Source organism: Chiloscyllium punctatum, chromosome 25, assembly GCF_047496795.1.
Source record: "Chiloscyllium punctatum isolate Juve2018m chromosome 25, sChiPun1.3, whole genome shotgun sequence".
NCBI classification, from domain to species: domain Eukaryota; kingdom Metazoa; phylum Chordata; class Chondrichthyes; order Orectolobiformes; family Hemiscylliidae; genus Chiloscyllium; species Chiloscyllium punctatum.
In genome coordinates this window covers 14002125-14018479 of record NC_092763.1, presented here as the reverse complement: position 1 = coordinate 14018479, position 16355 = coordinate 14002125, and the positions used below count along the sequence as shown (strand labels likewise).

At 40.3% G+C, this 16355-nt stretch overlaps 1 protein-coding gene across 1 annotated transcript in view; it reads left to right on the top strand.

Moving 5' to 3' along the window:
* The window catches only part of LOC140495641 (5-hydroxytryptamine receptor 2A-like), a 282481-nt gene that overhangs the window by 12977 nt on the left and 253149 nt on the right, over window positions 1–16355 (top strand). The window contains exon 2 of the mRNA XM_072594633.1: window positions 1276–1402. The gene's annotated coding sequence lies outside the window, so the exon portion shown is untranslated. The remainder of the gene's footprint in view (window positions 1–1275; window positions 1403–16355) is intronic.

The following is a 16355-nucleotide window of genomic DNA, read 5'->3' as shown; positions in this document are numbered from 1 at the left end:
TACAACATTTAAAAGACATTTGGATACATACATGAATAAGAAATGCTTGGAAGGATATGGGCCAAGAGCTTGCAAATGGGACTACTTTTATTTGGGATTATGGTCGATATGGACTGGTTTGACCAAAGGATGTGTTTCCATGCTGTACGACTTTATGACTTTACCATTCAATTCTGGGTCCCCAGAACATTACCTGGGTCTTTGGATTAGCAGTCAGTAGAAATACCACCAGACTATTGCTGTTCGAGAACATCTGCAGTTTGGGAAAGGGTGAAAGCAGGTGATAGTGAAAAGAATGTGGGAAAAAGTGAGGACTACAGATGCTGGAAATCAGAGTTGAAAGTGTGATGCTGGAAAAGCACAGCAGGTCAGACAGCATCCAAGGAGCAGGAGAATCAACATTTCTAGCATAAACTCTTCATTATGAATCCTGAAAAAATGTGCATTATGTTGTTACATTTTTAATTTAAAAACTAGGAACTAATAGTGATGTGACCATATTAGATTAGATTACTAACAGTGTGGAAACAGGCCCTTCAGCCCAACAAGTCCACACCAACCCGCCGAAGCATAACCCACCCAGACCCATTCCCCTACATTTACCCCTTCACCTAACACTACAGGTAATTTAGCCTGGCCAATTCACCTATCCTGTACATCTTTGGATTGTGGGAGAAAACCGGAGCAAACCCACGCAGACACAGGGAGAATGTGCAAACTCCACACAGAGAGTCGCCTGAGGCGGGAATTGAACCTGGGTCTCTGAGGCAGCAGTGCTAACCACTGTGCCACTGTGCCACCCTATATATCTCAAGGTGCCTCATTCACTGTCTCACTGAAGTCATTTGCTGAGGAAAAGTGCATCAACATATCAGTCAAATAGCCACATGGAAAGCTATGCACTCAGTGAAGCTCCACCATTTTAAGCCTAGAATATGATCATTTCTGACTTTTGGAAGCCAAATTACATCATTTGATGACACCACAGTTTCTGTTAATAAAAACCAACAACTCAAACATATTTGATGCTGAATTAAGTAAAACAATATGAATTAATGCCACAGGGAGAGAGAGTAAAACAGAGTGAATTGTATGAATATGAAATGGTTATCACTGCAATAAACACACAGTCCAATCCATGTGGATTTGGGAAGTTGATGGTATTGTAATGGCATTTCAGAAATTTAAACAGAAGTGCAGACTGATGTTCATTTGCTTTCTAAAAGGAATTCACATCCTTTTGTAAGTAGGATAAATGGGATTTTTTTTTAACAGGTGGGACCTTAATGAAGACAGAGCAGAAATCCATACAACATCATTGAAACACCCAGCACTCATCTCCACCCAAAGTTAACTTATTGGTTCTACAGATAGAAAATTCATGGCTGAAGATTGGAATCAGGTAAGCCTGCTGATAATTGCATAACTAATTTAGAAAATGAATCCAGAAAATGTAACTTTAAGGACTTAGATGCATATCTAATGAAATATATAATGTTTGGATAGAATTGCAGAGACTGTGGAAAGCAAGTTTCTGGGAATGTGGGAATGAAGGTGCAAAGTGTGTTGTCAGATATGGAACAACAAAGTGAAATAGAAGTAACAGGGATTCAAACATCCACATCCTGGAAGATGACAATGAGTTTGAGGACATAATATCCTAGGAACAATGCAATACATGAAATCGCTGAATGCAGTACTTCCTAGAGAATAGAAATTCATATAATTAGAATAAGGGTGAGAAAGGAGTTTACACCACAAATCTAAAACATTAAACTTTGTACCAGATTACAGAGTAAACTTATCTGCTGAAACTATACCAGAAGATTTTTCCGGGACATTTGAATTTGAAGGGTATCCATGAAAAGATGCTCAGAAACCATGTGGTGTCGTCCTAATGGCATATTGAAGAACTGAGATCCAACAGCTAGGAACAATCCAAATCAAAGGGATATGAGGAGGGAAAAGTGCCAAGTGAATTTTCCATGGCATCAAAACAGATGGTCCTGCTATTCTGGGGTATGGCAGTCACGTAGAGCTGTAATGTATCTCAGGAAACCATGGACACACAAGGCGACACGAGGGTTGAAGAGTTCACCCATCAAAAAGCACTTTCTGATCAGAAATAGGGAAGAACTTGTTAAAGGATACCCGATGTGCTTTAATGAGATTGTCAGATGCTTTGAAGATTTTGAGCATTCCATTGCTATTGATGTGACAATAAAACCACAAATAAAGTAACTGTAGAACTCAAAGATAAGTGACACAGACAGAGAATGTTAATTGATACTATGCTTGCTCATCCCATTTTAAACTTGAGCCAGGAGGCATTGTTTGATTTTATTTCATTCCAATTTTCCTTCTTTCCTCATTCAGGTAGACCAAAGGTTATTCCTCAAATCCTGTTTTTCAGAACCCAATTTTTCAAATAAACCCACACCAAAATCCTTTAAGATGAAATCAATGATAGTGTTTATTAATAAAACATTCAAGCTCAAAAAGGTGTCTCACTATTGCATCTACACACACCAGAAAATTAGGGAAGCCAATATAGGAAAGGAGATAGGTTATAAATTAAAAGCTTTGTAAATCCACAGATATTAAAAATCAGTTGATGTGAGTTAAAGCTTCCCAGAGTTCAGTGTCCATTAAGAATCCTCAATGAGCAGCCCACATTTTGCAGGCAATGAAAAGACTTCTTTCCAACCTGCAACCTGGTGACAGAGATAGAGAGACCAAGGCAAGATGCTATCTTATCCTGAAGACCTGCTCTCCCTCTAGATGTCAAACAGCTTTGAATCTCTGAATTATATATTTTATTATATATTGTATGAGTATTATTTTGTGCGTTTTGACAAAGGCAGGCATTTTATGTATGGATGACCCATGTCAATGGGTTACTTGGAAAATCACTTATCTAACCATGCAGCTTTACGTCACACATTAGAGTTGCCATTTTGATGTGATAAGATAGCTCTACAATCATGAGCACTCATTGTAGCACCATGCATCTTGATGTTTTCCTTTGTCCAAAACTGGCTACAAGGGAAATAGATCATCTCCTGAGTCCACTGTCAGCTTTAGTCAGACTGTCTATACATTACAGGAGGTTCAGAGGCTTCTGGAATTTCAATTATGTGACCAACCTTGGCTATTTTGAGTCTAGCAAGATTGTCCATTGGAAATAACAGATTTTAAACATGAAAATATAGAAGTTTTTTCAGGATTTATTTTTGTGCTCTCTGGACATGACACAAGTTTGGAACAGAGCTCGAAGAGATGAAAGAAAAGGTGATTTCTACAGACACACAGCCTAAAGATAGGGAATAGAGAAGCCAAATAGACAGTGAAGGTATTGCTTGGATGCTAACGATTTTAGTCAAGGCTTCAGGAGGAAATACTACCTCTTCCAACATTAGGAGAGATCAGATGGGCAATTGGCAACCAGCATATACAAAATGGCTCCTGGAATGGGAAGCTTATGAAGAATCTTTGCTGTTTACAAAATCCTTTAACCAATACAATTTGCTGTACCTGCCTTTTGTCCTTAAAGTGAGTCAGGATGCATTCTAGAAGAGAGTAGATATGGAAGACAAGGATGTGAAGGAGTAGTCAGTGTAGCTAACGAAGAGGGCACAACAGTGGGAGGTGTCAGTGAGTCAAATCTGATGTCCCAGATGTAGACCCAGGCTGGACATTGTAAACATAGGGACAGGTGAAGCTCAGCCTGATCCCAGAAGTTTGGAAGAAGTGTAAAACTTACCATTTTACCGAATGGCATGCTGGTAGCTTTTTGCTTAGACCTTTGTACACTTGGTAGCAAAGAATGGAGGGCGTAGGTGATTCCTCTTTCATGTATTGATCCCTGTGAGTTGTATCGGGCTTTTTTTGTTGAATGCATGCTAAAATCAGGTCCCTGTGAATGAGACAGCTTGGTTTTCAGTGACAAGATTAATGATAGGCAGGCAGGACCATTAAATAAAAGCCCAGCACTGCAATGTTCAAGTGAAAATGAACACCTCTCTGCATTCTGCTGTTTTTAAAAGAGATTTGGACAAAGGTTTATTCAAATATTTTAATTTGCCAAATCTGATGTCATAACGTAATAAACTGCTAAAAGAGGTTTATCGAAATGTGACTGTTCCCTCGGCAATTCTCAGGCAACGGTATTGAATGTATTATCACTTCTTGTGGTCCTCAAAGCAAGTTGTGAAGAGAACATCACTAGTCTGAGAAAGGATGTAAGTAAGTTAAGTGAGCAGGCCAAAAAAATCATTGGGCAGATGGAATAAAATGTGCAGAAATATGAACTTGTCCCCTTTGGTAGGAAAAATGAAGAACCAGTAAAATGAAAAGAAATTATGGAATTTTGAGCCACAGAGGTGTTCTGGTACACAAATCATGAAATGTTAACACAGCTACAGAAAGTGTTACAATGCGAATGGAATATTGTCAATTAATGCAAGGGGGATTAAATAGAAAAGAAGGAATGGTTTGCTGCAGTTGAACAGGGTGTTGGTGGGATTACGTTTGGAGTTTTTGTTCTCCTTATTTAAGAAAGCAGAAAAGTGAATTAGAGACAGTTCAGAGAAAGTCCACCTGAAGTGATTCCATTTTATGAAGAAAGGTTGGGCTTGATTGGAGTTTAAAAGTTTGAAGAGATGAGCTTATTAAAACATGTAATTGATTCTGAGGAGACTTGACAGGGTGGACAATGAAAGGATGTTTCCTATTGTCCGAGGGTCTAGAAATAGGAGGAATAGTTCGATAGTTAGGGCTCACCCTTTTAAGACACAGATGTAGATTTTTTTTATCTATTAGAATGTTATGCATCTTTGGAATTCTCAGTTATTGAATACTTTAAGGCTGAGGTAGATAGATTTTGGATTAAAATGGAGTCAAAGATTATCAGGGATAGGCAGGAATGTCAAGTCACAATCAGATCAGCCATGATTTTATTAAGTAACAGAACAGACTCAAGGGACAGAATGGTCTACTCCTGCTCCCAATTCCTTTGTTCATATGATCTTGTGTGTCATCCAATGATTCAAAATAGGTCAACCCTGCACTGCCCTTCCATTGGCTTCTCCTAAACTCATCATTTTCTTCCCTCCTTTATTATTAATCATATGCATTCTGGCTGTTAGCAGACTTCTGCAAATTTAAATCAACCAAAGTATTTGCACTAGAATTTGCTCCCAGAAGGTTAGATGCAAGTTTTAACAAACAATATTATTTTAGTAGAGCAAAAGTCCATTTAGACTGCTGACTGGTCCATAAAAAAACTCATGAAGATTATTTGTGTTTTGACGTGGTCTTTGAGACTTCAATTTTACATATTCTTGGGTAGCCATTGAATTCAATGATTCTGCTGCTAAAGTGATGACTATGGGACTAGAAACCTGACATGAGAATGGAATAATTTCTGTGTAATTTACAAATGCAAATTTTTAGGGTTTTTTTGCCTGTACCTATGCAGCTGTACTTTGCAGAATCGTATTCCATGATAGAAGTCATTTTAACCCACAAAAATGGGGTTAGGGTGTTCTGGGAAATTGGGGTGGCACAGTGGCTCAGTGGTTAGCACTGCTGCTTCAGAGAGCCAAAGACCTGGGTTTGATTCAACCGTCAGGCAACTGCATGGAGTTTGCACATTCTCCTCATGCCTGTGTGGGTTTTCTCCCACAGTCCGAAGATGTCCAGGTTCGGTGGATTGGCCTGCTAAATGTTCCATAATGCCTAGGGAATTGCAAGTTAGGGGTGTTAGCCGTGGGTAACAGGGTAGAGGGCTGGGTCTAGGTAGGATGCTGTTTGGAGGGTTGGTGTGGATTCGATGGACCAAGTGGTCTCCTTCCATACTGTTGGGATTCTATAAGAGCATGTTAAAGTCTAGCAGGTATCTGGCCTGCCTTAAACCTGCCATTTTCAGTTTTAATGGAAGTGAATCAATTCCCTCTCAGGACAAGCTCCTGAAATCTTTTAATGATGTTCCTATTTTTAACTAATTCTGGCTGAGCTATAGAGTCATAGAGCTGTGCAGCACAGAAACTGAGCCTTCAGTCCAACTCGTCCATGTCGACCAGATATCCTAAATGAATCTAGTTCCATTTACCAGCAATGTGGCCTCTGAAGCCTTCCCATTCATACATCCATGCAGATGTCTTTAAAATGTTGTAACTGTACCAGCCTCCACCACTTCCTCTGGCAGCTCATTCCATGCAGACATCACCCTCTGCCTGAAAAGTTACCCCTTAGGTCCCTCTTAAATCTTTCCCCTCTCACCTTAAACCTATGTCCTCTAGTTTTTGCCTTCCCTATGCTGGGGAAAAGTGAGCTCACCAGATCTTGGGAAATCCAGCAGATAAAATAAGGTTAGGAGAGCTGGTCCCCATCATTTACAGAACTATTTATGTTGCCAGGAAGTGAGGAGTGCTTCCTCTAAGCCCAACATGCCAAACTGTATATCAAAATTCTAGAACTCCCAACAACATGGCAAGTGAACCTACAGCCCAGGGAATGCAATAGTTCCAGAATCATTGTGAGTGGGCAGCACGGCGGCTCAGTGGTTAACATTGCTGCCTTACAGCACCAGGGTCCCAAGTTCGATTCCAGCCTCGGGCGACTGTCTGTGTGGAGTTTGCACATTCTCCCCGTGTCTGCATGGGTTTCCTCTGGGTGCTCCAGTTTCCTCCCACATCACAAAGATATGCAGGTCAGGTGAATTGGCCATGCTAAATTACACCAAAGCATTAGGTGCATTAGTCAGAGGGAAATGGGTCTGGGTGGGTTACTCTTCAGAGGGTCAGTGTGTACTGGTTGGGCTGAAGGGCCTGTTTCCATACTGTAGGGAATCTAACCTAAAAACCTTCCTGAGCGCATTTAGGGATAGTCCATAAATAGTGATCCTGCCAGCTTTGACAACATCCTACGAATGGATTAAAAACAAACCTTCACAATCTCAGTATGACGTCAACACTTACCTTCTTCCTTCAGCACCTACATTCCCGATAATCATAAACTTGCCTATCTATCCTTTGAACGCCAACTCTCTCCCAATTCCATATATTCCTATGATCCCTACCAAATGGCCTAATTCCTTCCAATCTTTCCCTGTTGACAGCTATACCCCTTCCAACTTGAACTACGACCACCCTCTTGTCTTTCACTGACCATAATCCGATTTTGTTCTGATTTTCTAAACTACCCTATAACCATCAAATCTCCTACAGGGTGGAAGGAGGCCATTCGACCCATCGAGTCCACACTAACCCTCTTAAAACCATCCCATCCAGATCCACCCCCCCACCCTAACCCCCTAGCCCTGCATTTCCCATAGCTAATCCACCTAACCTGCACATCCCTGGGCCCTATGGGCAATTTAGCAGGGTCAATCCACCTAACCTGAATATCTTTGGACTGTAAGAGGAAATGGGAACACCCAGAGGAAACCCATGCAGAGATTGTGCAAATTCCACACAGACAGCTGCCCGAGGCTGGAATTGAACCTAAGTCCCTGGTGCTGTGAGACAGCAATGTCTCTCCATGTCTGAGAAGGGATGGGGCTTTGCTTCTAGGGGTAGGCTTTGGCCGCATTTATTTTTCACCCAACAAGGAATTCAGCCACTCAGTCAACTAATCTTGAAAATCCCTTCACTATAATTTTCATAGATAATAATTTGAGATACCTTTTTGAAAACAAACATATCACCTGTTGCATGAATTATCTGAGTTATATGATTTATTTATTGTCACATGTATCTTGTTACAAAATACAGTGAAAAATGTTGCACCTTGTCACTGCTGTCCAGCACCATCTTAAAACGTAGAGCAATAAACCAAAACATAGAATATAAAGTATTATATGAATCCTCATAACTGCCCATCATGTTGTGTTAGCTATTTTATCTCTTGGTCTCCATAGAGCTACTGCTCATATTCTTCTTTTAGATTGAGATCTAGGACCTGCTTTGTCTAACATGGCAGAGGCAAACCATGAAGTGGTCTAATGAGAAGAGGTTCTAGTCTTAAACAATCTGTTGTTCATTTCATGATAGAAGTTATATGGTTTGATGGACATTGTTATAAAGATTGTGATGGATGGCAAGATGTTAGCTCAGTCACCGTTTAGATCCAGAGATTCCCAAGTCTATATGAGACCATCATATCAGGCATTACATAATGCACACCTCTGTATTAACCCATTCAAAGCTGAACACTTCATACAACATTATCATTGTGAAGTCCATGCTCATAGAGCCACCTCTGCCACGTTGCTGTTGTGTTATGATCTACCAGCTGCTTTCTGAGTAGACTGTGCAGAGCTATCTCAGGAAAAAGGTACATGGAAGGAGCCAGAAAGCCCGGGTCATATGTTGGCAATGAGCAAGATACCAAACTTCAATCCTTTGGATTCAGGCAATGAATGTATCAATCCACCGGGAAACAATTATCATGAAACTGCAAGACTGGACTCTGAACTAGTGCTCCTTAAAAGGTCAACATAAGTTCTTTTTAGGTAAAGTAGTTTGAAACAGATTTACCTATTCCTGGCTGTTTGGAAATACAGTGTGTTTTGTAGATGTAATGGTTAGTTCCTGAATTTGACTAGGAGTATAACTTCATCTTCACAAGAGAGGAGAGGAGCACATGACCTAGTAACACAAAGGCTACAAGAGGTACTGGGGAAGCACTGGAAATGCCTCTATATCTGCAGCAAGGCAGGGGATGGGAGCAATGACTGTGGAGAGTTTCTCCATAGATAGAAGATCAGGGGACATAACTCTGGGTGAGGAGCTGGTGTTTGGTGAGCAATGACTGTGTGATGGTTTCGACAGTGTAATAGGTAGGTAGGGGATGCATTCACTTACCTGAATTGCCCATGTGAAAGAGTCAGAGTTTGTGTGGGGCATTGCTGCAAAGGCATTGAGGAGTTTCCTGGCCTGCTGTTTCCCACTCCCACCTTGAGGAGCATGACACCTCCCCTTCACCATGGAAACAGTGTCTATCTCCTCCTCCTCAGATCCACTACAAATACCCTCAGTGCTGCATTTTCACCTTGCATTTAAATTGCACTGCTATTAATAGTACAACACCAGATTATAGTCCAACAGGTTTGAATGGAAGTACTAGATTTCGGAGCGTTGCTCCTTCATCATATAGTGGCGAAGGAGCATGCTCCAAAATATTGTACTTCCAAATAAGCCTGCTGTATTATAACTTGGTGTTGTGTGATTTTTAACTTTGTCCACCCCAGTCCAACACCAGCACCTCCACATCATAGCTAATAATAGCAGCAAATGGTAATAACTATCACTAATAGCAAAGCTAATTCATGTAGCTTCTCTTTCAGAGGGTCAGCTGCTGACTGTCATATTGTATCTACAGTGTGCTGTTTGGCATCCTGGCTGAATGCAAAGGCAGTCAGCAGCACACAAGAAAGAAGTAGCTTGCAGCCAACATGCAGATAAGTTGGTGTGCAAAACTTGCCACCCATCACCACAGTTGGTCACAAATCAGAGCACCCCTCTTCACCTGGAAAATAAAGGCAAACAAATGTCTAATGAAGAAGAAAAGAAGATGCTGGAAAAACTCAACAGGTCAAGCAGCATCTGTGGAGTGAAAATAAGCTAATGTTTCAGGTCTTTGACCATTCATCAGAACTGAGAGGGCAGCGATTTCAGAGGGAGACAGGTTACAGTTTGAGAGGGGTACAGCAACATCCAGACAGTTAAAGGTAAAATATGAGAAAGTCTTGAGACGGTCAGAGGCCAGAGGTCGGTCAGGGAATATTGAAGACAGGTGAAAGGTTCTGTTTAGCAATTGGGCGACTCCTGGTCAAAGATGGAGGCATGGAGGCTACAGAAGGATAGCATAAGTGGTGAGATGGGATAAGACTTCCTCTCCTTCTAACACCTTTCAGCTAGTCATAACAAATATTCATATTTTCTTTCAGCATGCAACTATTGCATTTAAATTAATACATAATTAATGACATTAAAATGAAGGAGCCAAATAAGTACAAAGTTTCCTTAAGTGAAAGAAGGAGGATTTTTACAATATATTCCTCTGAAACTTAAGACTGAAAATGCAATGTACCCAAAAATACAGTAATAATCCTACAAAGAAGTGGGCGCTGGGTGTCTATTCAGAAAGTAACGTAAAAGAATTGTCATTTAAAGTTCTTAGCATCATTGAGTTATGAGAATAGCCAAAGATCCCAATATTTAGTTGTTGTTCCTTCAACAGTTGCAGATCTTGTTCTCACTGATTGTGATTGTTCCAAGTTGCTTCTTCACCAGACACTGACTTTTGAGGATGAATGGAGAGTATCTTGCTGTTATCGGTTCTTATTGTTTTCTCTCTCTTTGGCAAGATAGGGCAAAATGATTTATTTGAATATCCCATGTCTAGGTTCATTGTCTTTTTTAAACAGGATCCTCGGCAAAGTAACTTTTCATCTCCCAATATATAAATGAATCATGTAAATACAAGTAAAGCAAGAGATGCAAATTTCTTCATGCCTCATTGAGTCCAATGTTTCTTAGTTAAAATGATAATTCAGATGCAGTCAATTTTGAATATTCCATGTCGATTGCCGGGAATAGTCAGATGATGATAGCAGCCATTTCAGCTAAAATCCTTTCTAAAAACATTTTTTGCTCATGGAAATTGCAGGTGTTAAAGTCAAATGATGGAAGTTGATTAATGATATTCCAGTTTCACTATGATTCTAACAGCTGAGGACAAATTTCTAGATTATTATATTTAAAGTCATTTTGAAGACTTAGTGAAATAGAATAATGAGTATAATGCTTCCTTCAGATGGACTGAATTCAAAAGACACACAATGACACTGCAGATGGGAGAAATCTAATTATTCGAATTAAGGTATCACTGTAAAAGGCTGAAGGACAATTATAGCATTAAGATACATCATAATAAAATTAGTTTGTGCTTAACTGCAATGACTTTAGCAGACATTGTTTTGGCACGGATTATCAGAGACTTTGGCACTGCAGTATTTAAAAATCCTTTGCAATGAAATGTTTGACTCTTCCCTGCTGTATAATCCAACCCAACATGAGTTAGACACGTATCCTACCTTGTAAGGGCTAAATGAAATTTAGAATTCAATGCCCTGAACTCTCAATGCTCATTAAATCCTACCATATCATTTATTTAGTTAAGATTTCATTAGGTTAGCCTGAAAAAAATGGTCATGGATTGACTTTATACGATATTTACTCTAATTCACATGAGGACATCGCCAAAGAGAATGTGAAGTTTTAAAGTTCTTTTGAAGAAATCTGACTAGTTCAATACACAGAACTAGTTACTTTGATAGTAAACCAAAACTCAATCATGACCAATCGAACTGTCCAAGAATAGGAGAAAATCGTTTAGCCCTGCACAGAGGCCGGTATCCTGTCACCAAGTCACCCTTTATTTACATGTGCACAGCACACTGACTGTGGCCCAGCCAGCTTAGAGTCAATCCCCTAAACTGAGTTGATTCTAAATCTCCTGGTTATATATACTTTTTTTTATTTTATTGAACAATACAAAATACAGTTGACAATGAACAGAAAGCAGCAATTCACAAAAAAAAACACTATATACAGGGAAAAGGGCAGTAAAGCCAAACCCCAAACCCCACCTTTCTACCAGTTTTCAGGGAGATGACGACAAACCTCAAATCCCACTTCCATTCATCACAAAGATTACAGTAACAAACACAGGCAAGACAATGCAATCAAATGAGCAACAGAGGATAGAACACAGACCCAATATAGCTGTGAAAGACACCTGACACCTGTCTGCACAACTTTCTGATCAGACCGTCCTTGGCTAGCCTTTCTGCAGGACAATCATTGGCCTTCCAGTCTCTGGTTACCCTGCGTACTGACCAACCTTGCCCAGGCCTGCTTTATCTCCTGGTTATATTGGTCAGCCAGGGCTTCCTAATTGGCCCAGGTTAACAACCCCAATCAAGGATCTCATAGTCAACAAGATCCACTTGGTTCCAGTCACTACAACCTGTTAGTTGACTTGGTTATCCTTATCCATTACCTGTAATTCATTTCCTGTGATCTCAAAGCCATGTCTTTGTACTGATTTTTAATCATGGTTTTGTTTTTGTGGACATGAAGTATGTTTGTGTTTAGGCAACATGTGGAACTGTTCCCATTTCAGGCAATTAGCAGCAATGTTAAGCAGGCCCTGATCTAATGGAACATCATCTATAAGAGCATAGCAGTGGAAGAAATAGGAACAGGCCATTCAGTCTCTTAGGCCTATGCTGCCATCCTTCTTTACCTCTTCTTTGGAAGTCCCTTGGGAAGAGGATGACTTTCATCCACTCTGGAGTTTGGGTCCTGAGGTGACCGAACATTCCTATGCTGGTTTCATGCCATAGTTGGAGCAAGTGCTGCCTGAGTAAGTGGATAGGTGCAATGCCTGGGATTTTGCTGCTCCTTTCGCTGTTTGCAGTTGGCTTCCACCAAAGCCTTTTAGAGTTGTAACTGAAAAATGGCCTTAGGAGAGCTGGAAAGGGGCATGAAAAAGCCTTGGAGGTTAGTATTAAAGAAAATCTCAAGGCATTCTCTACTTATGTCAGGAACAAAAGGGTGGCCAGAGTAAGGGTTGGGCTGATCAGGGAAAGTGGAGAGAACTTGTACCTGGAGTCGGAGGAGTTAGGGGAGGTTCTTAATGAATACTTGGCTTCAGTATTCACTACTGAGAGTAGCCTTGTCGTTTGTGAGGACAGTGTGAAACAGAATGATATGCTCAAACAGTTCGATGTTAAGAAGGGGAATGTGCTGGAAATTTTGAAAAACATGAGGATAGATATGGGCCAGAGGGGATATAACCAAGATTTCTATGGAAAGTGAGGGAAAAGATTGCTGTGCCTTTGATTGCGTCCTCACTGTCCACTGGAGTAATAGCAGATGACTGAAGGGTGGCAAATGTTAGTCCCTTGTTCAAGAAAGGGAATAGGGATAATCCTGGGAATTACAGACCAACCAGTCTAATATTGGTGGTGGGCAAATTATTGGAGAGGAATCTGAGAGACAGGATTCATGATTATATGGAAAAACATAGCTTGATTAGAAATAGTCAGCATGGGTTTGTGAGGTGAAAGTGAGGACTGCAGGTGCTGGAGATTAGAGTCGAGAGTGTGGTGCTGGAAAATCACAGAGGGTCAGGCAGCATCTGAGGAGTAGGAGAGTCGACATTTCGGGCAAAAGCCCTTCATCAGGAAAAGGCGGGGCAGGTCATGTCTTGCAAGTCTTACTGAATTCCTTGAAAATTACACGACACCAGGTTATAGTCCAACAGGTTTAATTGGAAGCACACTAGCTTTCGGAGTGTCGCTCCTTCATCAGGTGATATCCTGATTTCCACCCTGATATCATCTGGTGAAGGAGCGACACTCCAAAAGCTAGTGCTTCCAATTAAACCCGTTGGACTATAACCTGGTGTCGTGTGATTTTTAACTTTGTACACCCCAGTCCAACACCAGCATCTCCAAATCATGAATTCCTTGAGGATGTGACAAAATACATTAATGAAGGTAGAGCAGTGGATGTGATGTAAATGGATTTTAGTGAGGCATTTGATATGGTTTCCCATGGTAGGCTCATTCAGAAAGTAAGGAGGCATGAGATACAGGGTAATTTGGCTGTCTGAATATAAAATTGGCTGGCTCATAGAAGTCAGAGGGTGCTGGCAGATGGAAAGTGTTCAGCCTGGATCTTTGTGACCAATGGTGTTCCACAGCGATCAGTTCTGAGACGTCTTCTCTTTGTGATTTTTATAAATGACTTGGATGAGGAAGTGAAAAATGTGTTGCTGGAAAAGTGCAGCAGGTCAGGCAGTATCCAAGGAGCAGGAGAATTGATATTTCGGGCATGAGCCCTTCTTCACGAACTTTCCTGAAAAAGGACTTATGCCCGAAACGTCGATTCTCCTGTTCCTTTGATGCTGCCTGACCTGCTGCGCTTTTCCAGCAACACATTTTTCAGCTCTGATCTTCTGCATCTGCAGTCCTTACTTTCTCCTTGGATGAGGAAGTGGAAGGGTGGGTTATTAAGTTTGGCGATGACATGAAGGTTGCTGGAGTTGTGGATAGTGTGGATGGCTGTTGTAGGTTGCAACGGGGCATTGGCAGGATGCAGAGCTGGGCTGAGAAGTGGCAGATGGAGTTCAACCTGGAAAAGTATGAAGTGATTCATTTTGGAGGGTTGAATTTGAATGCAGATTGCTGGGTTAAAGGCAAGATTCTTGGCAGTGTGGAGGAACATGGAGATATTGGGATTCACTTGCATACATCCATGTATAAAGGAGATTTACCAGGATGCTTCTGGGGCTGGAGGGCATGTCTTATGAAGAAAGGTTGAGGGAGCTAAGGCTTTTCTCATTGGAGCGAAGAAAGATGGGAGGTGACTTGATAGAGATGTGCGAGATGGTAAGAGGCATAGATAGAGTGAATAGCCAGAGACATTTTCCCAGGGTGGAAATAGCTATCAGGAGGGGCCTTTATTTTAAAGTGATTGGAGGAAGGCTTCAGGGAAATGTCAAAGGTAGGTTCTTTACACAGAGTGGTAGGTGCGTGGATTGCACTGCCAGCGGTGGTAGTAGAGTCAGACACATTACGAACATTTGAGCAACTCTTGGATAGGCACATGGATGATAGTAAAATGAAGGGTATATAGGTTAGTTTGATCTTAGAGTAGGATAAAAGTTTGGCACAACATCGAGGGCCGAAGGACCTGTACTGTGCTGTACTGTTCAATGTTCTATGCCTTCTTCTAAATTAACAAAATTACTTCTCCTTGAATTGAGGGTCCTGCTGATCTGTAAAGAGAAAGTAAAACAATGCAGTTGTTAGACACCCCAAGAACAAAAAACAATTCTAGTTGGAAATCCTCAGTAGGTCTGACAATATCAAGGGAGAAAGCAAAGTCAGTCAGTTAATATTTCATTTCTAAAGACTGTTCTGTTTCTAAACTGCTGTTTTATCTTCCAGTTGACTCTTCAAATATTGACTCATTGAATTCTGTTTCTTTGCAGATATGTCTGACCAGACATAATCTGGATTGTTCTCTACTCTTCTGACATATGCCTGATGGGCAAAATTGCCTTTCTCTATACTGTATCACTATAATTCTTTGAAGAATTTATACATGTGACTTATAAAGTGTGTGGTAAAAGTATTAAAATCGGATTGTTTATTCTGATTTAATCAGAACTAAATAAAAGGTTTTCTTAGAATCCAGTGATGGGGCTTCGAGAAATCAAATGCAATTTTAATACACATCTGTTCAGCACACAGAAAACACACAATCCTGTTGCTTGTTCGCCAAGATTTTAAAGCAAGTAGATCATTTTCCAGCAACAATCAATTTCACCAGTTGATTTTCAGTGACGGTTCGATTAAAAGCTTTCTCAATACATTTCAGTGTTTTTAACAGTTAACAAGTGAGCTGTCAGCTAAGACTAAGGGTATGATGTGGTTTGAAAGGTATTCAAATTGCAGTTATGAGTCAATTTGCTACAGTGTCCTAAATAACAGTACTTTAAATCACAATTAATGGAATCATGAGAACAAAGAAATGTATGTTTTATCCATTCTGTGAACTATGGATTCTAATACAACAGATATACAGTCAACTTTTCATAATTTTATACTGTAAGTTTAGGAAAGCAGTATTTTGCAAATTACTATAATAATTTGGATACTGAAATGTCCATATTTGTGATCCTTTTATTATTTTATACTTTATTTATGCTATGGCTATGTTGTAAATTATAATTACTTGCTGTATTGGTATCATTACAATTTGGCACCTGCCACCACGAAGAACTTTCAAAATAGCAATTATATCTACCTGCTAATATCCATCAAAGGAAAAAATCCAAATCCTCCAAATCAATAGGAAATATATGTTTGCTTCAGCAAAACGTAGCTGAACAAATTCATGGCAGCCGCAAAATATAAAAGACCCACTTTCCAGTTCTGTCTAATGTACACAATAAAGGAACCTTGTCTTGGAAACACCATTCCTTGGCAGTTTGCCATTTAAAGAGCAGGGATCAGTGTATTGCTTCTATACTTAAAGACTTGTGCTAACTTAAAGAGCTATGTTAGCTGCAATTGTTACACACATGTTTAACATTTTTTCAGGATTTTCCTTGACTCTGCTCCCAACTCTAAATTTATGACACTGACCACATAAGCCCAGTTTACCACTTTAACGGGAGCTGTTTATTTGCAATTCCTCCATGGGATGAGAGCATTGTTGGCTAGGCCAGTATTTATTGCTCATCCTTAATTGTCCTTGAGATGATGGTGA